Raw genomic sequence first — 25,334 nt, forward strand, 5'->3', positions numbered from 1 at the left:
CTGTTTTGTACTTTTTAACAATTTAATCCCACATTTGTGAAAGAAAAGCAAAACACTTTTTTGAAAAGTCTGTAACAAAACCATCAATTCTGATCAAGGTTATTTAAATGCTGCAAAAGAAGAATGGATTGGAATAAAAAAAATACATATCCTAACCTTAATTACTGGAGGAGAATAATGAATGATGCTCATAGTGAGTAAGAAGTAAACTGAGTGCATTTTTTGGACAGAGATTCACTTTTAATGTGTTTGTATAATATAATACAGATGCATAAAAACACTCCTGAAACAGAATAAATTATTACAAATAAATTATTACAAAATATTAAAAAAAGAATATAAAAATGGAGGCAACTTTGCCTGTGGTAGCATGTATACGATGCATGAAAAAATCTTTACTGCAGATACTAATTTTGTGTTGTAAGATTTATGAGTTTCATGCTTTCATAGTGGTCCTTAGGAGAGCTTGACATTTTTATCAGGTGGTCCACACTGTAAAAAGTGTGAGAAACACTGATAAGTGTATGTGTGCTTTTGGAAAACATTTAAAGCTGCTGTACAGAATCTTTGAAACAAGCTTAAAACATTTTTAGAATATAAACAGAGCATCTGCTTCTCTTTAACCCTTTGACTGCCTGCTCAACCATTTGGTTTAGCATATTTTGAGAGACTATATATAATGAACTAGAGTACTTAGCTTAACTCAACCTTATTGAGCCATCTCTACCACTTGGTTGAGTTATGTTATCCTAAAAAAAAACACTAGATGGCACTGTGTCAGGATATGGCAGGCCTCATCTGCCACCCTCCAACCAGGAAATCAGAAAGCAAAAAATCACTCTGGACACACGGACTGTTTTGGCTAAAAATTTTAAAGGTAAGTACATTTTTCTGCAATATAAACATGTCAGAGTCTTTACTGAACATGATTATGTCATTTGATACCAGAAAATAGCTGTAATAAATCCATAATATTTTTTTAAAAACATGCTCAACCAAACGGTTGATTTGTCAATTGATGGTAAGAGTAGCAAAACTTAGCTAATGTTTAGAACTGTTGTTTTAACATATGAAATTGACTATTTACTATTGAATATAAATAATTTAATGATCTATACATGTAAATATGACATGTTTAAATTTTTCCATGACAAATACTGTATGTTACAAAATCTAATATTTCTAATGTTTAAAGATTTACTCACTTTCTGTGATTATTTTTTAAAATACAGTTTTAAATGACACATGGAAATCAAACCAACTATATTTCTACAATTTTATTTTTTTTAATGTTTATTAGATGGATTGCAAATTCTTTTATGGAGCAAGACAACGCACCAACCTGGCCCTTCTACCTGAAAATTCTCAGGACTCCGATGGTGAACTGAGTGATGATGACCCAATAGAGGATCCAGATTTCCAACCCAATTTTGCAGATGATAGTGATGAAAGCTGCTTTGATGTTTCCCTGGATGAAGATGCTCCTTCAACAAGTAGATCTAATAAACTTTTGCGTAAAATGAGCAAAAAAGGGAAAAATATCCTAAAAACAGTTCCCTTGGATGAAGCAGAGGATACATTAGACCCATCTTCCTCTTTAGTCCCAAAAAAAGACACAAGAAGAATCTGGAAGCATGAGGACATTGAAGAATTTCAAGTTCCAGATGCAAGTTTTGAAACCTCTGACGCCCTACAGTCCCCATTCCAGTACTTCAAAATGCTCTTCACTGATGAAATGATTGATCATATTGCCTATCATACCAATCTGTATTCTGCTCAAGAGTTGGGGGACACAATCAAGACTAGCCCTAAGGAAATTGAAGATTTTCTGGCAATCCTCCTATTCATGGGTGTTTTCAACTTTCCATCGCTAGGGTTAGGGTTAGGGGTTAGGTGCTGGTACACCTGTACAAGACCCCAGCCAAGTCTACAAGATGGTACCTGCCACTCTTTGGTTACATGCTTGATCTGTCCATTGCAAATTCCTGGCTGGTCTACAAGAGGGAATGTGGACAACTAAACCAGAAACCAATCACACTCAAAAGATTCCGCCTGGCAGTTGCGCATAGCTTGAAACAAGTCAACAAGCCAGCATCCAAAGTTGGCCGACCATCATGCAGCTCTCCACCACCATCAAAGAAACGATACACCCCAAGACCCTCACAACCACAGCCAGATGTGCAATATGACTGCTTTGGGCATTGGCCACTTCACTGTGACAAGCGAGGCCGATGCAATTACTGTCCAAAGGGCGTCTCAAGATGGAAATGCCAAAAATGCAACGTTTTCTTCTGCTTGAATGCCAGTCAGGAATGCTTTGCAGTGTACCACCAGAAGATCTAATCAAGGGGTATTGGTGAAGTTGCATGAACGGCAAAAGAAAAGAGCCAGAACTGTTTCAGTGTGTTCTTAAATTTTTCAGTGCAAAATGGCAATGGTATATAATATACCACCAGAATTTTCTGGAAAATAAAATAAAAAATGTTAGTGCTGTTCCAACACTACAGTGAAAAGTTTATGTTAACAACAGGTCAAAAGTGAATTTGTATGTTTATGAATTTTTGGTAATTGCAGATCAAGTTTTTGATCAAATTTACAATATTTTTGTGTTTTATACATTTTGTGGTTTGTTATTATAACGCCCACTGTTGAAATGGAATCCAACAATGTTTGATGTTTTACTACCACAATAAAGTGGGTCAAACACAAAATTGGGTAGTTATTGTTTTGCAAAATGAGTATAACCTTTACTTTTTTCTACTAGTTATGTCTGTAGAACTTTATGTAGTTGTACCATAGAGAGACATCTCAACCATTTGGTAGAGGGTAATATTTAAAAAACTATAAGGTGTGTATAATTTTTTTTTTTTGATTGTGATCATTATTGACCTAAAGGAATAGAAAATATGGACAAATAATTTTTTCATTGTATTTTTCTTGGTGAGGCAGTCAAAGCTCCTCACTCCACCAGGGCTGTTTGGCTCTTTCTGATAGTGTGCAAATGTGATGTACGTACTGCGGCAGTCATACAGACAACTGGACGGTCCAAAAGTTGGCCTACCTGTTACTGGCTGAGGTTTCAGTAGAGTTGTGGCTGAACCACATAAAAATATATCATTAATTTTAATCTCCCCGATCAATGATAATGTTATGTTGGAATGTTGTTAAAGAGGGTCAAAATGTTTCAACCCAGTTTGTTTTGCAGATTCTGTTTAGCAGCTTTAATATAGGGAGGACACAACTTCCAGATTGTGTGAGTGAAATCAGGTTTTTTCTCTTTGTCAGTTTAACAGTTTGTGTTGTGCCTGTCACTGTTCCCTGTCTGTTTTCTTACCTGGTTCTTCCTGACCTCGTACTTTCTCCTCACGTTCTCCTCTTTCCTCTCTCCCTCTTTGGACTGACAATCATACACAAACAGATTGTATTCAATCAGATGAAAAATTACATTAATATAAAAAAAATACTATTAAGATCACTAACAAAAAGTCCTCTCACAGTTTACTTTCAACCAAAAGGCAAATAACCAAACCACACGAACATGTAATAAAAGATATAAACATTGAAACACTGATCCAACATTATTCTTGATTGACGGATCATTTGATTTTACACTTTTACCTGAATGTGGCTCCTTTTTTTTGAAAAAAACTTCCTCATATCCATTATGAACCTGGCTGTCTCTCTGTACACAAACACACACACACACACACACACACCAGGAGTTATAAGGTTAATGGGCATTCAGTCAGTCAGCTAGTTAGTATCCATTTCTAACAGGACAGTGGTAACAACAGCAGGCTGCGGACAATTATAAGTTCTAAATTTTAAATAGGCTGTATACATTTCAATGGGAGCAACAGGACGGTCAAATGTCGCTGATTTTACTACAGAGCAGGACGGATTGTAGGGCAGCAAACATCGTCGGGAAACACGTTTTCAACACTGCAGGTTACCTGGTGTAATGTTTTTCAGCTAAAAGAAACATGGTCTGACTCCTAACTAACTGTAGAAAGAGTAACTGAAGGTTAAATGCAGCTAACATGTCCTGCTTTAAGACAGACACTTACACCTCTGCTCCGCTGCGTCTCAGCCACCATCGCTCTGGCAGCAAGAGCGCTAGAGCCAGAGCAGGGGAGAGCTGGAACAAACCATTTTGGGAGGGGGGGGGGGGGGAGGTTATGTATACGTTTGTTGTTAAAGTGTTAGGTCTCAAACAAGTACTGTATGCTTTTTATATTTTTAGTAGTGTGTCACACAAACAGCAAATATTGTCCAAAAAGTAAGAAATCTTTGGGGGTGCTTTGATTCATTTTGGGGGTGCTGAAGCACAAGGCTAACTGGGAACATTCCTGCATCAATCAAGTCAAACTTCTGTTATTGCAAAGCTAGCCGCTCACAATGGTGGAGAGAAAAGTTGATTCTGAAAGCAGAGCCTTTCAGCACCAGTGGGAGACTGAATATATGTTTATAGACATGCTGGTAAACCTGTGTGTCTTATTAGTGGAGCTAATGTGGCTGTAATGAAGGAATTTAATTTAAGACGGCACTACGAGACAAAACATCACGAAAAGCTGAAAAACCTAAATGCAGAGCAGAAACTACAGGAAGTAGAAGAGCTAAAGAAGAATCTGACATTTCAGCAGACGTTTGTCACCAGAGCAAAATCACAAAGTGAAGCTGTTGTGAAAGCAAGTTTTACTCTGAAGAGCTGCATGATGAAGCTGTGCAACGTCTTATCGGAGAATTAAGAAAGCGGAACCGGCTGTTCAAACCCCCCCAAGGCTGCCCGCTGGGATTGAGATGATGATAAGCACACACTCATCCCCCTCCCTTTCCAAACGCCTTCGATGCTTGTTTCCTGCGGGGGAACACGGCGGGTCTGTGTGCCGCGCTGGAATGGTAGCGCTGTGCAGGGCGGCTGCTGTGTTCGCTTCGGATTACTCCTCACTCCCTACCCAATCCTGTGGCTTGTCATGTCTTTCACAAAGTTGTACTGTGGACATTTATGTGCTTTTCATGCAGAGGAGTTTTTTTGTTTCCTGTTCTCATGCTGTCCTACCATGGAAGCACAGCATGAGTAGGGGTCTCTTTTTTTCCTCTTATACTTTCCCATTGTAGTGTACATTTCAGTGTTTTTCTGTAAAGCTACCGATCTCCGACTTGTATCCCCATGTGATGTCTGTGTTGTGTGTGTAAGGTCGGGGGGGGGGGGGGGGGGGGGGGGGGCTGCTTCTAAGATGTCCTCAGGTAAATATGGAGTGAGTGTAAAGGACAACAGTTCACTCTTGTAGTTTATCTGTTTTTCTAAATCTGTGAGTAAATATTTATTTTCTTTTTTCCTTTTTTTTTTGTTTCTTTGTTTGTTTCTCTCTTCTTTCAGTCCCCCCCCCCCCCCCGGTATGTGTATTTGCACAGGTATATAATGACTTCAATGTATTTCCTTTGGGGTTTTTTTTTCTTGTTTGTCTGCTTTGTTATGTTTTTATGCTTTTCCTGATAATGAATAAAAACTGTTAAAAGCCTAAAAACGTATTGGCGACTTATAAAGCACTGAATGGACAGGTCCCAGGGTGTCTGTCAGACCTACTGCAGCCTTATACAGTGGGGCAAAAAAGTATTTAGTCAGCCACCGATTGTGCAAGTTCCCCCACTTAAAATGATGACAGAGGTCAGTAATTTGCACCAGAGGTACACTTCAACTGTGAGAGACAGAATGTGAAAAAAAAATCCATGAATCCACATGGTAGGATTTGTAAAGAATTTATTCGTAAATTAGGGTGGAAAATAAGTATTTGGTCACCTCAAACAAGGAAAATCTCTGGCTCTCACAGACCTGTAACGTCTTCTGTAAGAAGCTTTTCTGTCCCCCACTCGTTACCTGTATGAATGGCACCTGTTTGAACTCATCATCTGTATAAAAGACACCTGTCCACAGCCTCAAACAGTCAGACTCCAAACTCCGCCATGGCCAAGACCAAAGAGCTTTCGAAGGACACCAGGAAAAGTATTGTAGACCTGCACCAGACTGGGAAGAGTGAATCTACAATAGGCAAGCAGCTTGGCGTGAAAAACCAACTGTGGGAGCAATCATCAGAAAATGGAAGACATACAAGACCACTGATAATCTCCCTCGATCTGGGGCTCCACGCAAGATCTCATCCCGTGGGGTCAAAATGATCATGAGAACGGTGAGCAAAGATCCCAGAACCACACGGGGGGACCTGGTGAATGACCTGCAGAGAGCTGGGACCAAAGTACCAAAGGTCACCATCAGTAACACACTACAACGGCAGGGAATCAAATCCCGCAGTGCCAGACGTGTTCCGCTGCTGAAGCCAGTGCATGTCCAGGCCCGTCTGAAGTTTGCCAGAGAGCACATGGATGATACAGCAGAGGATTGGGAGAATGTCATGTGGTCAGATGAAACCAAAGTAGAACTTTTTGGTATAAACTCAACTCGTCGTGTTTGGAGGAAGAAGAATACTGAGTTGCATCCCAAGAACACCATACCTACTGTGAAGCATGGGGGTGGAAACATCATGCTATGGGGCTGTTTTTCTGCCAAGGGGACAGGACGACTGATCCGTGTTAAGGACAGAATGAATGGGGCCATGTATCGTGAGATTTTGAGCCAAAACCTCCTTCCATCAGTGAGAACTTTGAAGATGAAACGAGGCTGGGTCTTCCAACATGACAATGATCCAAAACACACCACCCGGGCAACAAAGGAGTGGCTCCGTAAGAAGCATTTGAAAGTCCTGGAGTGGCCTAGCCAGTCTCCAGACCTCAACCCCATAGAAAATCTGTGGCGGGAGTTGAAAGTCCGTGTTGCTCGGCGACAGCCCCAAAACATCACTGCTCTCGAGAAGATCTGCATGGAGGAATGGGCCAAAATACCAGCTACTGTGTGTGCAAACCTGGTAAAGACCTATAGTAAACGTTTGACCTCTGTTATTGCCAACAAAGGTTATGTTAATAATAATGATGGATTGGATTTATATAGCGCTTTTCAAGGCACCCAAAGCGCTTTACAATACCACTATTCATTCACACACTGGTGGAGGCAAGCTACAGTTGTAGCCACAGCTGCCCTGGGGCAGACTGACGGAAGCGAGGCTGCCATATCGCGCCATCCGGCCCCTCTGGCCAACACCAGTAGGCAAGTAGGGTAAAGTGTCTTGCCCAGGGACACAACGACCAGGACAGAGAGCCCAGGGATCGAACCGGCGACCTTCTGGTTACAGATGCGATTCCCAACCCCCTGAGCCACGGTCGCCCGACATGTTACAAAGTATTGAGTTGTATTTTTGTTATTGACCAAATACTTATTTTCCACCCTGATTTACGAATAAATTCTTTACAAATCCTACCATGTGGATTCATGGATTTTTTTTTCACATTATGTCTCTCACAGTTGAAGTGTACCTCTGGTGCAAATTACTGACCTCTGTCATCATTTTAGGTGGGGGAACTTGCACAATCGGTGGCTGACTAAATACTTTTTTGCCCCACTGTATGCCCCCTACAGCTCTTAGATCACAGAGGTCGAGGCTGGTTCTTAGAGGTGATCGTGCATTTACTCACTGGCTTTTAATACTACATGAGAGTTATTTACTTATTTTTTATTAGCTATTTGGCATTGATGTTAATTGATATTGCTATTTTATTGTGTAATTTGTATGTTTGTACAGCACCACTGTTGTAATTAAAAGTGCTAAATAAATAAATAAAATAAAATAAACAACATTCTGCACATTTTCACTTTGATTTCAACCTTTATTTGGATCATTTTTACACACAAACTCTGGAAAGAACATTTCTTTATTGTCACGCTGTTTTAAATAAAGTTTAAACCCCGCCCCTACACAGGGGCGTGTCCACAGTGGGGGCACCGACCCCATTGGGCGACAGCGTGGATAGGACCGGTGCTGGAATGTAACAGAGTACATTTACTCGAGTACTTTACTGATTGAAGTATTCCTATCAGGATGTGTCAGACGTGATTGGAGCTGTGAGGATTCAGGTGTGAACACGTTTCAACACAGCCACAGGTAAAACACTGCCCAGGTAATCACCAGCAGGACCTTTAAACCTTGCTGGGTGGATCTCTGGAGCTCCAAGAAAGTCCACAGCTGAGGGGAACTTGTTTTTTGGGGCCTGGGTCACAGCGAGGACGTCAGTGGAGAACGGGGAAGCTGAGCTGGTCTGTTACTGTCTGAAATAAATAGCATGAATATGATTACTGTACAGAGCACAAAGCAAACGGCCATGTTGCTTCAGTTCACGTCTTATTTGGTGTGTTTTCACTGAGGGTTCGGTGGCAGACACGTCTGAGCTCAGTCTGCTGTCAGAAACACTGCAGCACTCCAGGAATTCACTCACACTCTTTCAGAAAGTCCCACAGGAGCCAAACAACAGCCATAAAGGCGCTTCCTGCTGGGACGCTCGGCCTCACACCACAAGCAACATGTTCACAAAAACACTGAGCACAGCTTTTATTGTGAAATATTAGGAGGAAGCTGAGTAAAATTCTCCTTCAGGTGGAGGTCACTGAGATTCAAAGACGTTAAAGATTGACAGCCAAAAAAAAGAAGCAAAACTTCTATGAAGAGCTTACAGAGCGCCGTCAGCCTCAGGATGGTGGGGACAGAGAGGCTGTAACTACATCTGCTGGTGTCACTGTGACCTCAGAGCAGTTTACATGAAACATGACATTAATTACAACTTTTGCGATATTAATCCCTTTGACCAGCTCATGATGCAGAGTGTAGACTGTATCTGTGATAATGAAAATGATTTAAGGGCTCGTATATGACACGTCTATAAAAAATATAAAGTCTGTACAAATGTGAAACTACAAAATTAAAAGCAGCTGGAACGACAGCTGTTCAAAGCTGAACACTTACATCAGCCAGAAGACAGAGTGAGTCCTCCATCTCTCTGAAGGAGGCCATCGTGGTGAGCACAGATGCAGCACCAGTGTGGATGTGTCCACTCTCACAGTGTCTCTCTTTCAAGTTTGTCCTCACATTCTCAAACAAAGAACATGTCTATGCAGATGCCCAGAGCCTAACAACACACCCGCTATAAAAACGTTTGTACCACCAGATTTTCATATACTTACATTTGAAAGTGTTCATCTCCTGCATTAACTCCCGCTGCGATCACTATCATTATCAGAAAAATATCTCCTGTATGGCCCGCAATGAATCCTGGGATATGTTGGGCCACAAAGGACACACCTGACCCATCCTTCAAATTCAGGGAAATGAAGGACGCATTTGGAAGACTTCCAATTTGAACAGCCTTCGTCGCGTTCATGTGATATAATTTCCTACAAATGTGGCATTCGAAGCATCCTCTCCCTGAATTTGGAAACACCCAATGTGATGATAGAGAGCAGGAAGAACCAGTCTCAACAAGAGACACACACACCTGATTTCCTGCAACTGCAGAGGGGAGGAGCCACCCGAGCAGGTGGGAACAGGAAGAGAAACAGCTGAGCCTCCTTCAGAGCAGCAGGAGGACGGTGGAGCTGAGGCAGGGTGAGTGTTAACACCACATTGTTGTAGTTTTGCTGTCAGAGTCTCTGAGTGTGTTTGTTTGTGTGACTGTAGAGAGAAGAAGAGTCACAGTGAGCTCTGTAGCTGTGATTGGCTCAATAATCACCTTCAATGGACTGAATGCTGAGAACGAGCCGAGGAACCTGACAAACCTGTTTGTGTGTGTCTGTGTGTGTGTCTGTGTGTGTGTGTGTACCTGTTTAGACATCTTTGTGAGGACAAAGAGTTGGTATGCTACTATACTTGTGGGGACTAATAGAGTCCCACAAAATGCCCGTCCCCACGAGTTTGAGGATATTTTTGAGGCTTTTTGGTGTCCTCACTAAAATCTGAAAACAAGTGTTTGTGTGTGTGTCTGTGTGTGTATGTGTCATAAAGAGAGTCGAGTTCACGGTCACACACTTTCTATCTCAGAGGCTGTATCCCAATTCTATGCAGCCCCTCTGATGACATGGTCCAAAAAATAAATCAATTGTGGCCACAAAATACTACTTGGTGGGCACGAAATGGGTATAATGTGCCCACGAATTACTTATTTCATGCTCACGAAATAGTATTTCGTGAGCATGAAATATGTATAACGTGCGCACGAAATGCTAATTTGTGGGCACGAAACACTTGACCAATAACTGTGATCCTTCCCAGGCCCTTGCAGTTGGTTGACAATAAAATCTATCCCAGCGTCCAGGTCCTGTAAAGCAACTGGGCTCTCAGTATCCCGTTTAAATGTCTCTCCGTAATAATGGTTCCTTGCATTGCAGGCTTTTCAAAATGCATTTGTAGCTCATTCCCAGCCTAAAATAAAACTCAATCATACCGTCTCTGTCCACGGTGTATAGGTTTAGCCTACTCTCATGCTTATGTCTCTACGCAGCTGTCCAGGAATTGTATCAATATGATGTGCGCACGTTATCTATTTCATTGCCACAAATGCGTAATTTGTTGCCACGTTATACCCATTTCATGCCCACAAATTAGCATTTCGTGCGCACGTTATACCTATTTCGTGCCCTCAAAATACTATTTCGAGGGCACGAAATAGTATTTAGTACTTAGTACTTTAGTACTTTCTCTGACAGGGGATTTCTAAGAATCACCCCGCAGTTCTTCAGCTTGAGACACCTGAGTCAGAAAACACAAACACTGCAGTTGTCTTTCACTCGCGAGGGCAGTCATGGACGCACGACCTCATCACTGTCTGCGTGCTTTATTTATACTTGTCTGTGTGTCTGTGTGTGTGTGTGTGTGTGTGTGTGTACAAAGGTAACAAAGTTATTCTAAGAACTCAGAGCTGAGGTTCCCCTTTTCTAAGTCTGCATGTTCGTTCAGAAAAGAGGAAGCTGTTAGTTGTTTATCACAAAATAGTTCATGTCAAAAGTCACATAGACATTTGGTTGCTTAGTGATCCTAAAAAAGCACATTTCATGAAGCTGATCACATTATATAAAAACAATTTTCCTTTGACATTCTCCCACACTGATAACACTGGGATGATCAAATTATTTGAACATTACCTAATAAGACTGATTCAGGACAGACAGTTATGTTAAACTTTTCTAGCAGTCCTTCACAAACAGGGAACAGTCTGTCTATTCTTTCCATCTGTCAGCTGCTGCTGGCTCTTCCTCCTCCTCTTCCTCACACACTGCTGAGTTTGTCCTGGTGGATCATCAGGGGTGCAAAGCCTCACAGATGATGTGCAGCAGTGGGTCCCTCAGTCTGTCCTCACTCTGGACACTTGCAGTCGTCACACATGGAAATCAAATGTGTGATAAGCTGCAGGATTCAAACACAAGTGTAACTTATAAACACATGTTCATACTTTTATTACACAATCAGAGAGAAAGAAACAGAGAGAGTGCAGGACAGACAGACAGGTGACAGTCTCAGGTGTACACACTGCTACACAACAGCACCAGAGAAGCAGGATTTAGTGTTTGTGTTATTACGAAACAAGAAGAGTTCCAAATGGTACAGTGGACACATGTGTGACTCCTGTGATTAAAGCATCTTTCTTTCAGCTTAACGAGTGAACCGTCAGCTCGTTCAAACACACGTTAAAGTCCGTTTGTCTTGACACCACCGAACAGAGGCAGCAATATAACATAGCTCACATTAACAGTGCAGTGAATCCTGCTTGTGCCGTGATATTCAGGACTGCAAACCGAGCAGCATCACTGACTTTCAGCTTGTTGTGTTTGTGGATATATGACTGACTTTAATTATCCACAAAATCATCACATTCTCTGTAAGATTAAGGTCGACTATTGAACGGCGCATATTTTAAAGTAAAGGCTTTAAAACCAAGTTAGTACAAACGTCACTAATGTCACATAACTTTGCCGACATGTGGCCAACAGGAATGTTTTAATGTTCTTTACTATTAAACATTCGCACATAAATAAGTGAGACGATATTCAGTACTTACTTTTAAAAGTTTACTCTTTGGCCGACCCGCTTCAGGCTTCCGCCGTTTTTTTCCAAACAAAATATCCACACCCACCGCCGCGCTATGAATTGTGGGATATATGGGACCATGAAGTCTACACCAGACCACACTTCTAATTTGGGGAAATGAACTGCGCATTTATCGACCGCATTTGGAGTACACTTCGAATTGAGCAGAGGTGGCAAAAGTACAGTCAGGGGTTCATCCTACAGCACGATAATGACCCAAAACATCAGTCCAAGCTGTGCCAGAACTACCTCAGGAAAAAAGAACAAGATGGTGATCTTGAAAACATGGAGTGTCCAGCACAGTCTCCAGACTGAAACCCCATCGAGCTGGTTTGAACTGGACAGAAGACTGAAAGCAAAGCAACCTAGATGGTCCTTACCATCGGTGACCCTGGCTGTTTAGGACTTTATTTTGGCCTCAAACAGCGTTGCCTTCTTCCTGTTTACCCGACGTCATCGGAGCACACTCATCCAAAGCTGCTTTATTAGTCGCCATGCCGATGGGATACGAGGGGAGGTGGAGCAAATATGAACAACCTACAAATACTGCCTGCTACCACGGATGGACAGACAGTTAAATTAGCTCTCTTAAACACAAGATCTGTATCAAATAAAACTCATGTTCTTCGGGACTTTTTTGGTACTCATGTACCTGGATGTCATGCTCCTAACTGAGACATGGCTGCGCGCTGGTGAAGTGGCACCCTTACTGGAACTTTGCCCCTCCGATGCCAGCTTCTTCAGCTACCCCAGGTTAGGAGGGGAGTGGGGTAGCCTCTATCATCAAAGACTGTTTTTAATGCAAACAGATACAAAGTCCTGGTGCTTTTTCCTCATTTGAGTCCCAACTTCTGACTTTAAGCTGTCCCGTGGTTCTAATTATAGTCATCTATCGTCCACCTAAATATAATGACTTGTTTATTTCGGAATTTTCAGACTTCTTGACATGTTTTATCGCTCACTATGAAAGGATTCTTATAGTGGGGGACTTTAATATTCATCTATGTTGTGAGGATAAACCCCTGGTCAAAGATTTCTTAAATGTAACCGATTCCTTAAACTTCACACAATTTGTGTCTGGGCCAACACGTAAGGGCCACACCCTAGACCTTGTCTTGGGCTACGGGCTGAATGTATCAGTGACTGAAAATTGTGTTTTACCTATTCTAGACCACTCAGCAATATTATTTGATACTTTAATCCCTAAATCTCCAGCTTCTGAGAGGGGAAAATTGCCCCTCAGATCATCTTGTTATATTAGCCCCGAAGCATTGCTTGGAGTTAAATTACAGCTACCTGATGTGTTGGACCCTATTTTCACCCAGGAGTTATGTGTGGACACCTTAACTGCGAATCTTAATAATACACTTCTTGAACTACCGAACTCTGTTGCTCCCGTAAGGAAGTTGAAATGTCCAAAAAAGGAACCCTATGCCTTGGTTTTGAACTTGAGAAGAAATTGTAGAAAAGCCGAGCGTCACTGGAGATCTTCCAGACTAGAAGTATTTCTCCAGGCTTGGAAGGACTCATTGTCTTCTCTTCAATCAGCGATGTCGACAGCGAAAGCAAATTATTTCTCAAATCTCATCATGAGCCATAAACATGACTCAAAACTCATATTCAACACAGTGTCGCAGCTTACAGAGAGTAAGTCAACTCTCTGCTGCTCTAATTTGATAGCTCATGACTTTCTTACGTTTTTCAGAGACAGGGCTGCAACACTTAGGAATCCTCCTCAAGCTGTTCATTAGACTACTCAGCTGCTTTGCCTGTTGGTGCTGATAAACTGTTCTCTGACTTCAAGGTTATTTCCCTGTAGAGACGGCACGATACCACTTTTTTTATGTCCGATACCGATATGAATCCAATATAGTGTATTTTTTAATCAATAAAACGGTTTTTTTAATATCTTGCTTTTTTATCAATCTAATAAATTTAAACCTACTCCATCCTCCCTATTCTGGTATATTAAAGAGTAAGCAACCTAACTAATAGGGCTCTAAAACTCCCAGCAAATAAATAAATAAATAAAAAATAGGGAACCACCCTCCACCTCATGATGCTTAATTGACGTAATCAACTTTAATTTGATGCAGTGTGAAAAAAAATGCACAGAAATAAATTATTTTTCAAGAATAATTAAATATATTCAACATCTTTCTTCAACAGAACTGCAGACTGCACAGATGGTACCCTCCCAAAGGAAAAAGTACTATAGCTTACTAGGGTATATTAGACTTAACAGTTACTATATACAGTAATTGACTTCTATACATTTTACATCAGATTAAAACTTTGGTTGTAAGATTCAGATAATTATGTATTAAAAGCGAGACATTTTAAATGAGAATAAGAAAGAAAAGTATGTCTTTGTGCCCCCTTTTCCCTGTTCATGCCCTATCGGCCCCAATGGCTAAACTTTGCTAGATCTGCCCCTGCACAGTTACCAGCCGTCAGCTACATAGAAAAGGATCCTGGTTAGGGATGGGTATTGATAAGATTTTCACGATTCCGATTCCATTTTGGATTCTGTTTAACGATTCGATTCTTTATCGATTCTCTTATCGATTCTTTTTAAAAAAGGAGAACACTAAGGTCGATTAGCTTAGAACTTTGTTTTATATCTTCTCTTTGAACAAGATAGATATTTAGGAGTAACATGGCCTTACAAACCCAACAGTGAGATCTTAAGAGATCCAGCCTACGGCTCTTCAATGGGTGTCACAGGGTCCCCCGGGGAAAAAAATGTAAATGTAAAATAATAAAATAGATATTCTTCTGTAGCAACAACAAAGTATAACATAAATTATTCTGTAGCAATTACACAAGAATATCCAGTAATGTCCCTGCCTACAATTAAACACATTCACTTACTGAAAATCATCTGCTGTGGCAAATGGGTGCAAGCCTTTGACCACAAACTTAGTCTCTGCTCGGTGACGTTCGTCTATCCTGGCCTGAAAGGAGACGCTGCCGGTAGACTGCAGCGAGAGCTGCCAGCATCTGAGCCAGACTCTGTCTCTCTCATCATGGTCACCTAAATGCACAGTAATGGCAGGTTTTGTAATAAGGCAGATCGCGCTAACATAATATGCACTGTTAGTTGATTATTTACCTGCCGCATTAACGGGAGAGGACGAGCAAACGTTACCGCTGCTGCTGGGTTGAGATTCACGAGTCCGGAGCGGAATTAAAAACACGACATTCATTTAAGGTCATCGCGTGTTTTGTGAGCAAATGCTTTTGCATATTCGTAGTGTTTCCTCCCTTAAATGAAATATCTACTTTGCAAGTATTGCAAGTTGCCCTGTTGTCATCCGTTCTCGTAAAGTATGACCAAACTTTTGAGCGTTTGAGCTGCTTAGGCGCCGTGTTTCCTGCCAGGTAAATGACGCTCCGCAACGTGGTGACGTCATTCGGGGCGACTGGAGTCGATAAGGGAATCGTTTGTAAAAATGGCAAACAATTCCAAGGAATTGAAACAGTGGGAACCGGTTCTCAACAAGAACCGGTTTTCGATACCCAACCCTACTCCTGGTGTAGAAAGTAATATTAAATAAATTCTAACAACAGCTTATCAAGCTTAAACGTGCTGCTGTTGTTCAGCTGCTGGTTTCCTCTTTCTGGTGCAAAGTGGGCCAAAAACAAACAAGAGAGACGGACTCGCGACAGAAAAGCCGATCAGCTGATCATTGATCAGTTTCATGATTGAAGTAGCAGCAGGAGAGGGAGGGAGAGAGAGAGGCAGTCGCTCCATATATCGGTTGTTAAGCTTAACGCGGGGATGCTTTACAAACATTCAGAGATGAACTTACACACTTGCTTTACTTCTCTCTGGGATAACTTCCTCGGAGATGAAATGCCGGGTTGGTAGCGAGGCTCCAAATACACGCAGCAGCTCTATCACGTGACGCATACTGCTGCGACGGGCTACGGTTATGAGCCGAGTTACGCCATGTCGCAAGTTTTTGATATTTAATGGATCCGATTACATTTTTAATTTCTCTCCAATATCCGATCCAGTAATTTATGTCAATATCGGACCGATACGTAATATCAGATCGGTCCATCTCTGTTTCCCTGTCTGGATTAAGGAAGGTTGTAAAAGCAGCTCGATGTACAACCTGTTCTTTGGATCCTCTACCAGCCTGGGCTATAAAGGAACTGTGGTCAGTATTAGGACCCTACATTCTGTTTCTTTTAAATACTTCATTGAGTCTTTCCTGAATGTTTTAAATCAGCTGTGGTAGTACCAGTCTTGAAAAAGCCTGGACTGGATGTTGACATGGTCGCAAATAGGGCAGGGTATCGTCACTGATTTCTAGAATCGATTCGATTCCGATTCACAAGGTCCTGAATCAATTCGATCCACCATTCGATTCAATTCAGTTTGTATCTGGGAAATTTTGCCTCAGACAGTCAGAAATATTATAATTCAGATCAGTACATTTACATATTTTTGTGTCTATAAAAAGGAAGCTGACACTCGCAAGACTTTATCAAAGGTGTGAGCATCACAGCAGAGGCCTTTGTGTCAAAGTAGCTGAAGATAAAACACAGAAAAACATGAAGGTGGTTTTATAAAAATATTCTACAGTAGATCAAAAACGAAAGAAAACCATTAATCAACATATGAACGTTACCTTTGAAGTTACAGCAGTTTTATTAGAGACACAGCGTTTTGCAATTTGCATAATTTTAAAAAGTTTAAATTTGTTCAGAAGCCTGTTGAACGGCAGAAATTAGGTTTTCTTTTCGGAAGAAAGTAAAAGGAAAAAAACAGCGGCCGACAGTGCTGTAACAACGGTAGACTTGTGCGTAACAAGCAAGCGAATAATGCAGAAAAAAGATTTTTAGACAGGAAACTATTCTTGAAGTACAGAGAGAGAGAGAGAGAGAGAGAGAGAGCTGTGCATGAAGTGTGATTTTATCCTGGTGGAAGCAAAACAGCAAAAGTCAGAGTGAGTTCATGACGATGTTTATGTGAAGCGTAGTTTGGATCTTCTTTTGCTGCTGGTTCAGTCAATATTGTTTGGAGAGAGATAAAACTAACAGCTTTAGAATCAGCGTAAAAAGGACGTAAACACAAAGCTCGGAGCCGCCGAAACATCAGAATCAGCGAGCTGTCGGCTTTCAGCCCCGACCGTGTCCGTGCCATTGGGTGAGAAAGGCGACATCTCACTGATTCTGATGTGTCGGCGGCTCTGAGCTTTGTGTTTACGTCTTTGTGCAGAATCCGTGTTCCTGCTCTCATTTACTGTTTCAGCTGTTTGGTGGTTGTTAAAGTTTTGTGAGGTTTAACCTGAGATTCTGGCGTTGGTGCAAAATGCAGCTGCTCGCATTTTAACAAGAACTGGGAAATTTGAGCACATTACCCTGTTCTGAGATGTCTTTGTAAAATCATTGGCCGCCCAATACAGCTTTCTTCCCTGACGGGTACCTTCGCATGACTGTTTTCTTCACCAGAGGCTGGGTCGGGCTGTTCTGCAGTAGATATCCTATGGTAAGTCTTCCCTTTGATGGGCTCTCTTTCTTTTACAGGAAGCCTCAACCAGAATTTTCCAGTACTCTCTTCAGAGTCTGAGTCACTTGTTTCAGTCTGTTTCCTTCTCCTGCCTCTGTCCCCTGGCAGGTTGTTTGATTTTGTTTGTCTCTTTGGTGTAGGTTCAGGAACGTGCTGTGGAGCCTCAACTGGTAAGTCATTCACAAGTAGTAACAAGTTACGGTGAAGCACTCTAGTCTTATCCTTATCTCCTGCTTCTCGGTAGATGACATACACGGGGTTGTCAGCTACTTGTGCTTTGACTATGTAGATACTCTTTTCCCAGTATGACTTGAGTTTTCCAGGCCCACCTCTTTCACCGAGATTTCTAACGGGGACCCTGTCCCCAGGATGCAAGACGACACCCCTGAGTTTTTTGTCATAGTAGGATTTGCCTCTGTTGACTCATGCCGCGTACAATTGTAAGTGTGCACTGTTTGCTGAAGGTGATCTTTCCAGCATTGCTTTTCTTTGTCGCCGAGTGTCCTAAGCATCTGCAAGAGAGTCCGATTAAATCTCTCGGCGGGATTACATTGGGGGTGATACGGTGTGGTCCTTGAGTGTCCAATTCCAGCTTTCTCTCTTAAAGTCCTAAAGAGCTCGTTTTCAAACTCACGACCCTGATCGTGATGCAGCCTGCCGGGATATCCAAAACGCTGGAGAAATCACCAAAGATGCGCTCAGCTGCTGTCTTGCCTGACTTATTTTTGGTCGGGTATGCTTGAGCAAACCTTGTAAAATGATCTACTACGACCAGGATATATTCATATCCACCTCGGCTGGGCTCTAGGTGCAGGTAATCTATGCATACAAGATCCAAAGGTGAGTTTGAAGTGATTGTGCCCATTGGGGCACGGACATGTCCAACCGGTTTTTTTTGTTTTATGCAGGGACACTTCCTTGTGACATAGTTTTCAACTTACTGTTTCATAAATGGCCAGTAGAACCTCTCTCTAGCTAGGGCCAGTACTCGGTCAGTACCAATGTGTTCCATGTCGTCATGGAGGTATTTTAGTACCTTGGCCTTGTAAACTGCTGGGAGAACAAGTTGCTGTCTTTCAGTAGTATGTCGATAAAAAAGTCCATTGTCAAGGCACAGTTTGCTCCATTCATGAAGCAATCTCCTTGCAGCTTTACCTACTGTTTGTCGTATCTCGTTTGTCATTACAGCATTTGTCTGTTTTAGCCGAATGATTTCTCCCACTGCTGGGTCTTCCCTTTGAGCCTTCTTGAGCACGAGGTGTTGTAGGTTGTGGGATTAGCTCATGGCAATGTGGAGAGCCAATCCCGGACGAGCCCCCAAGAATCTGTAACACACCCCAAGCAAGAGGGCGGCTGACAGATTATGTCTGGTTCTGAAAAAAACAGATAAATCATGAGATGGACGACAGGTAGTGTGTTTCCTCTCTCGCTTCTGCCAGATCTGAAGACGAGCAGTAGCGTCACACTAAACCATCTCACTGGGGCGGAAGTTCCCCCTTGGGGCACTTCCGGGATCACACCACATGTTGGATCACACCACATGTTGGATCTCCAACAAAAATCACAAGATTAAGGCCCTTCCTTAACCAAACTACACCTAAAAGCTTATACAATATACAAAAATTAAATCACATAATGTGACCACACATTACCCTGTTCTGAGATGTCTTCACTGGCTACCTTGTCAGGTTCGAGCAGATTTTAAGGTCCTGCTGCTCACCTACAAGGCTTTAAACGGATTGGCACCTTCATACCTCTCCGACCTTTTACACCTTTATGTTCCATCTCGTGCTCTCCGATCTCAGGACTCTGGTCTTCTAAAGGTTCTTAGAGCCAGAAAAAAGACAATTGGAGAGCTTTTTCTTTTCATGCCCCGTTTCTGTGGAACAACCTCCCACAAGATATTCGGCAGGCTGCTCTGTGGAGGTTTTTAAGACCAAGTTGAAGACACATTTGTTCACCCGATCCTACATGTCTTAATTCTATGGCTTTTAGTTTTTACATTTTTATTGTTTTTAACTTGTATTGTGTCTTTTACCTGTATTGCTATGTATCGCTTTTATTTTATTTATCTCTTTAGTTGTACAGCACTTTGTTTGAAAGCGCTTTATAAATAAAGTTATTATTATTATTATTATTACAAGGTCCACATTTACAGGAACATCTGCCACAGATATGGGAGAATATTTGATTTCTATTGTAGACAGAAGCCACGGGTGTGTTCAGTCAAAGGTTTAGAATAAACTTTGGTCTATAAATGTGTTTCATGATTTATTTTTAACTCCAACTGCTTATTTGTACGATGCTTTCATTTCAGAGTGCAATGAGAAATAAAAAGGATATTTTCAATAAAACTGTCACGATCCTGGGTCTGTGACTCAGTGTTTTCTGTTTTGTATTGTTAATCTTTGATTTCATGATGTATCTTTGTTTATTCTTACGTTTTGGTTCTGTGTTTTATTGTACCTCTAAGTTCAGTCTATGTATTTCCTGCTTTGTTGTGAAGGTCCGTGTCTCATGTCAGTGTGTTTAGTTTGCGTTTCCTCTGTCTCGTCTTGTCAATCACTCCCAGCTGTGTCCTCCTTCTGTGTCTCATTCCCTCGTTATCCCTCTGTGTATTTAAGCCTTGTGTTTGCCTCTGTTAGTTGCTGGTTCGTCTGCGTATCTGGCAGGGTCCTGGGTCTCCTGATCTAGTGTTTTCAGTTCTTTGTGATGTTTGTATTATGTCAGTTTCGTTTGTGAGTTATTCTCTGCTTCCTAGGTTTTGATTCCCTGCCCCCCTTGTTTCTCTGTGCACTCTGTTCTGTGTTTAGTCTTCTCTGTCCATTTGTTCCGCCCTGTGTTGTTGCCTTCTGTGTCTCCCTCTGTGTAACTGTCTATATAGTGATGTGTTGTGGTGCTTTGCTCCCACCCCTTGTGTTCCGTGTTTTCGTCTTCCCTTCGTGTACTTCTTCATATTCGTGTACTATTAGTTTTTAGGTTTTTGCTTAGTTTCCATGCTCACCTTCGCCATTTCTGTTTGTATCACCATGTGATGAATAAACTCACTTGCATCTGAGCTGCCTGCATAAAGGGTCCTTTAATAATTTACACACGGCTCGCAAACCGTGACAAAAACACTGGAAAAATTGGGCTGTTCTAAAACGTTTGACGGGTAGTGTATATATTTAGTTTATATATTTTCTTTATTTATAATAGTTTGTTTTATATTGTAGCAAAGTGTTACTTGGATACTTCTCTATGTGCTTCTTCATGTGCAATTTTGTTGCATTCTGAGCCTTAGAAATTTATTGGTGGTAGTGATGAACTGCTGTTAGAATCAAGTTAAATTCTGATAAATCAGACAATTACCTCTCCAGCTGTTGTTACAGTCTTTGTTTATCGGGTCCTTACAGGGTAAAAGATGACGACACCTAAAGAAATCCTTCTGGGGACTTTGAAGGATTTGGGACGTGATGACTTTGAAGAATTTAAGTGGCATCTGAAGAACGGGTCTGTAGAAGGTTTACCAGCAATCCCAGAGAGTAAACTGGAGAATGCAGAGAGGACGAACATAGTGGATCTGATGTTTGATACCTACTCTATCAACACTTTTGAAGTCGCTAAAAATCTTTTGGGGAGGTTAAACAGGAATGATCTGTTGGAGAATTTAAATAAAACCATCCCAGAACCCACAGGTAAGTCAGGGAATGACTAAACAAAAAACACTTAAACAATAAAAACATTAGTTAACATTACACAGGTGCCATAAGCATCCATATAAATAATAAATCCAAAACACTTGCCAACACTTTCAGGAGTGAGAGACTGCAGAAAGCCAACAGTTTATGTTTTATGCATCTGCACAAATAACCTCCTGTGTACACATGAATATCTGCTCTTTGGGTTGGTTTGATTAAAATGGGACCAGCAGCAGGTTTTCAGCCCATTTTACAGATTTATATTGTCAGATTGGTTTTAGAGCTGTTTTATCAACATAAATGAGGCGACAACAACAGTTTGGGACACGTCACAAATATGATCAAAGTGCTTTTTCTTAAATCTATTTACCAGTTGAAGGTAAAGTTAAAAAAATGGCTGCCATTTCTTTCTGCTGTTTGGAGACCCAAACAAAAAAAATGCCCAGACAGTAAATGCTTTTTATTATGGTTGATAAACAGGACACTAAGGTGATTGGTCAAAGGTTGGAGGAAAGCCACAGTTCTCCTTATATGACTAAAATCCACCATTTCAGCTCATGTTTTTTCTTCTGCAGCTTTCTGGGAGATTCCACTTCAGCCTTCTGCTGGCAACGCTCCCGTTACCATGCTTCCCTTAGGCAGTATCATTAGAAGACATAGCATACATTTACACTGTTATGCAGATGACACCCAGCTCCATCTGTCCATGAAGCCAGATAACACACACCGATTAGTTAAACTGCAGGAATGTCTTAAAGACATAAAGACCTGGATGGCTGCTAACTTTCTGCTTCTTAATTCAGATCAAACTGAGGTTATTGTACTCGGCCCTGAAAAGCTTAGAAATATGGTATCTAAGCAGATTCTTACTCTGGATGGCATTACCTTGGCCTCCAGTAACGCTGTGAGGAACCTTGGAGTCATTTTTGACCAGGACATGTCCTTCAACGCACATATTATACAAATATGTAAGACTGCTTTCTTCCATTTGTGCAACATCTCTAAAGTTAGAAATATCCTGTCTCAGAGAGACTCTGAAAAACTAGTTCATGCATTTATTACTTCCAGGCTGGACGACTGTAATTCATTATTATCAGCAAGTCCTAAAAACTCGCTGAAAAGGCTTCAGTTAATCCAAAATGCTGCAGCAAGAGTCCTGACAGGGACTAGAAAGAGAGAGCAGATTTCTCCTGTATCGGCTTCCCCTCATTGGCTTCCTGTTAAATCCAGAATTCAAAATCCTGCTCCTCACATACAAGGTCTTAAATAATCAGGCCCCATCTTATCTTAATGACCTTGTAGTACCATATCACCCTATTAGAGCACTTCGCTCTCGCTCTGCAGGCCTACTTGTTGTTGAGTATTTAAAAGTAGAATGGGAGGCAGAGAGTTTTCAGGACCCAAAAAGATATTTGGGGTTTTTCTGTTGTATTATTGTAGGTTCTTTACCTTACAATATAAAGCACATTGGGGTGACTGTTGTTGTTATTTGGAGGAATTAAAAAAAAAAACGTTTATACTTGAAATTCTTTCATTTATTCTACATATTTATTCATTACTGGCTCCATAGTGTTGTTTATGTAATATGTGAAATGTTGCTAGTATTGATTTGGTGCTGTATAAATAAACATAATTAAATCAAATGTGTCTCTATAAAACCTTCCCTCAGTTATAACCCAAGTGTCAGGGCTCAATGGCTCATGAAAAGGAATGGAGTCAAGCACAGAACCAAAAAACGGAGGCTGAGTGACTTTTAACAGAAATGTATTTTACTAGATTTCTTGACGGAGAAAGCTGAATCACGGCTAAATTCGACAGCAAGCGAGGTATTATGAGAAGTGCAGAGCTGAGGCCAGAACATAAGCTGAGGCAGGTCAAAAGAACAACAGGGGCAGAAACAGGCGAATAGAAACTACCCAGGATCACTGGAACAAAGGAGATAATAATCAGAGTGGTCCACAGTGTAGTGAATGAGTCCAAGATTTAAAAACTAAGAGGTGTTACGTGGCTGCAGGTGGAGATCAGCTGGAGGAGGAGATGAATTAAATCTGGGTACAGAGTGAGATGTGGGTGCACAGGGAGGCAGGCAGGTGAGGATGGCAGTTTGCAAGAGTGAGTTTTCCCAGCAGTGGCAGGCCAGAATCCTGAGGCGTGACTTATGGCGAGAGTTGGAAGATATATCCAGGTGCCGACTAGGGAACAGGAAAAGAGGGTTACGCGAAACAAGCTGAGGAGCACAAGACAAAATGTGAGGCAGAGAACTGACTGTGGTAAGCAGACAATCTGGAGAAGGTTCATTGTGAGTGCTGCTCATAAATACTGCCGGAGTAATTGGCAACAGGTGAGGAGCACGGAGGAGTGAGGAGGGCTCCACCCAGGGGAGGAGAGCTGATGCTGTGGAAAGTTACTCAGACTCACCCGGATCATGACACCAAGAGTCCAGTGAACTGAACACATAACCACAGTAACCAGAATGCAGTTTTCTCATTTGTGTCATTTGCTGTTTATTCATGCAGAGATTCTCACTGAGTGTCAGCTCAAACTCAAGTCAGACCTGAAGCAGAAGTTCCAGTGTGTGCTCGAGGGGATTTATACAACAGGAGACCCGACCCTCCTGAATGAGATCTACACAGAGCTCTACATCACAGAGGGAGGGACTGCAGAGGTCAATGATGAACATGAGGTCAGACAGATTGAAACAGCATCCAGGAAACCGGACAGACCAGAAACAACCATCAGACAAGAAGACATCTTTAAACTCCCACCTGGAAGAGATAAACCAATCAGAACAGTGCTGACAATGGGAGTAGCTGGCATTGGGAAAACAGTCCTAACACAGAAGTTCACTCTGGACTGGGCTGAAGGCAAAGCCAACCAGGACATCCAGTTCATGTTTCCATTCACTTTCAGAGAGCTGAATCTGCTGAAAGAGGAAAAGTTCAGCTTGGTGGAACTTGTTCATCACTTCTTTACTGAAACCAAAGAAGCAGGAATCTGCAGCTTTGAAGACTTCCAGGTTGTGTTCATCTTTGATGGTCTGGATGAGTGTCGACCTCCTCTGGACTTCCACAAAACTACAATCCTGACTGACCCTAGAAAGTCCACCTCAGTGGATGTGCTGCTGATAAACCTCATCAGGGGGAAACTGCTTCCCTCTGCTCGCCTCTGGATAACCACACGACCTGCAGCAGCCAATCAGATCCCTCTTGACTGTGTTGGCGTGGTGACAGAGGTCAGAGGGTTCACTGACCCACAGAAGGAGGAGTACTTCAGGAAGAGATTCAGAGATGAGGAGCAGGCCAGCAGCATCATCTCACACATCAAGACATCACGAAGCCTCCACATCATGTGCCACATCCCAGTCTTCTGCTGGATCACTGCTACAGTTCTGGAGTTTGTCATGAAGAACAAAGAGAGAGAAGATCTGCCTAAGACTCTCACAGAGCTCTACCTACGCCTTGTGCTATTTCACCTAAAAACGAAGGACATCAAGTATGATGGAGGAGCTGAGACAGAGTCGTGCAGGAAGATCATTGAGTCTCTGGGAAAACTGGCCTTTGATCAGCTGCAGAAAGGAAACCTGATCTTCTATGAATCAGACCTGACAGAGTGTGGCATCGATATCAGAGCAGCCTCAGTGTACTCAGGAGTGTTCACACAGATCTTTAAAGCTGATGAGTGCCACATGTTCAACAACGTTGTTTACTGTTTCGTCCATCTGAGCATTCAGGAGTTCTTTGCTGCTCTTCATGTCTATCTGACCTTCATCAACTCTGGAGTCAACCTGCTTAAGAAACAATCTCCTCTCTTTAAAATCTTCCAGAAAACACTTACTGTAAAAGACTTCTACCAGAGTGCTGTGGACAAAGCCTTAGAGAGTCCAAATGGACACCTGGACTTGTTCCTCCGCTTCCTCCTGGGTCTTTCACTGCAGACCAATCAGGATCTCCTATGCATGCTGACACAGACAGGAAGTAGCTCACAGACCAATCAGGAAACAGTTCACTACATCAAGAAGAAGCTCAGTGAGAAACTGTCTGCAGAGAAAAGCATCAACCTGTTCCACTGTCTGAATGAACTGGATGATCATTCTCTAGTGGAGGAGATCCA

At 41.9% G+C, this 25,334-nt stretch overlaps 1 protein-coding gene across 1 annotated transcript in view; it reads right to left on the reverse strand.

Moving 5' to 3' along the window:
• Nucleotides 1-25,334, reverse strand: part of LOC120745011 (protein NLRC3-like) — a 206,014-nt gene that overhangs the window by 115,396 nt on the left and 65,284 nt on the right. The window lies entirely within an intron of this gene.

The sequence above is a fragment of the Simochromis diagramma genome, unplaced genomic scaffold (assembly GCF_900408965.1).
Source record: "Simochromis diagramma unplaced genomic scaffold, fSimDia1.1 OVJJ01000351.1, whole genome shotgun sequence".
NCBI classification, from domain to species: Eukaryota; Metazoa; Chordata; class Actinopteri; order Cichliformes; family Cichlidae; genus Simochromis; species Simochromis diagramma.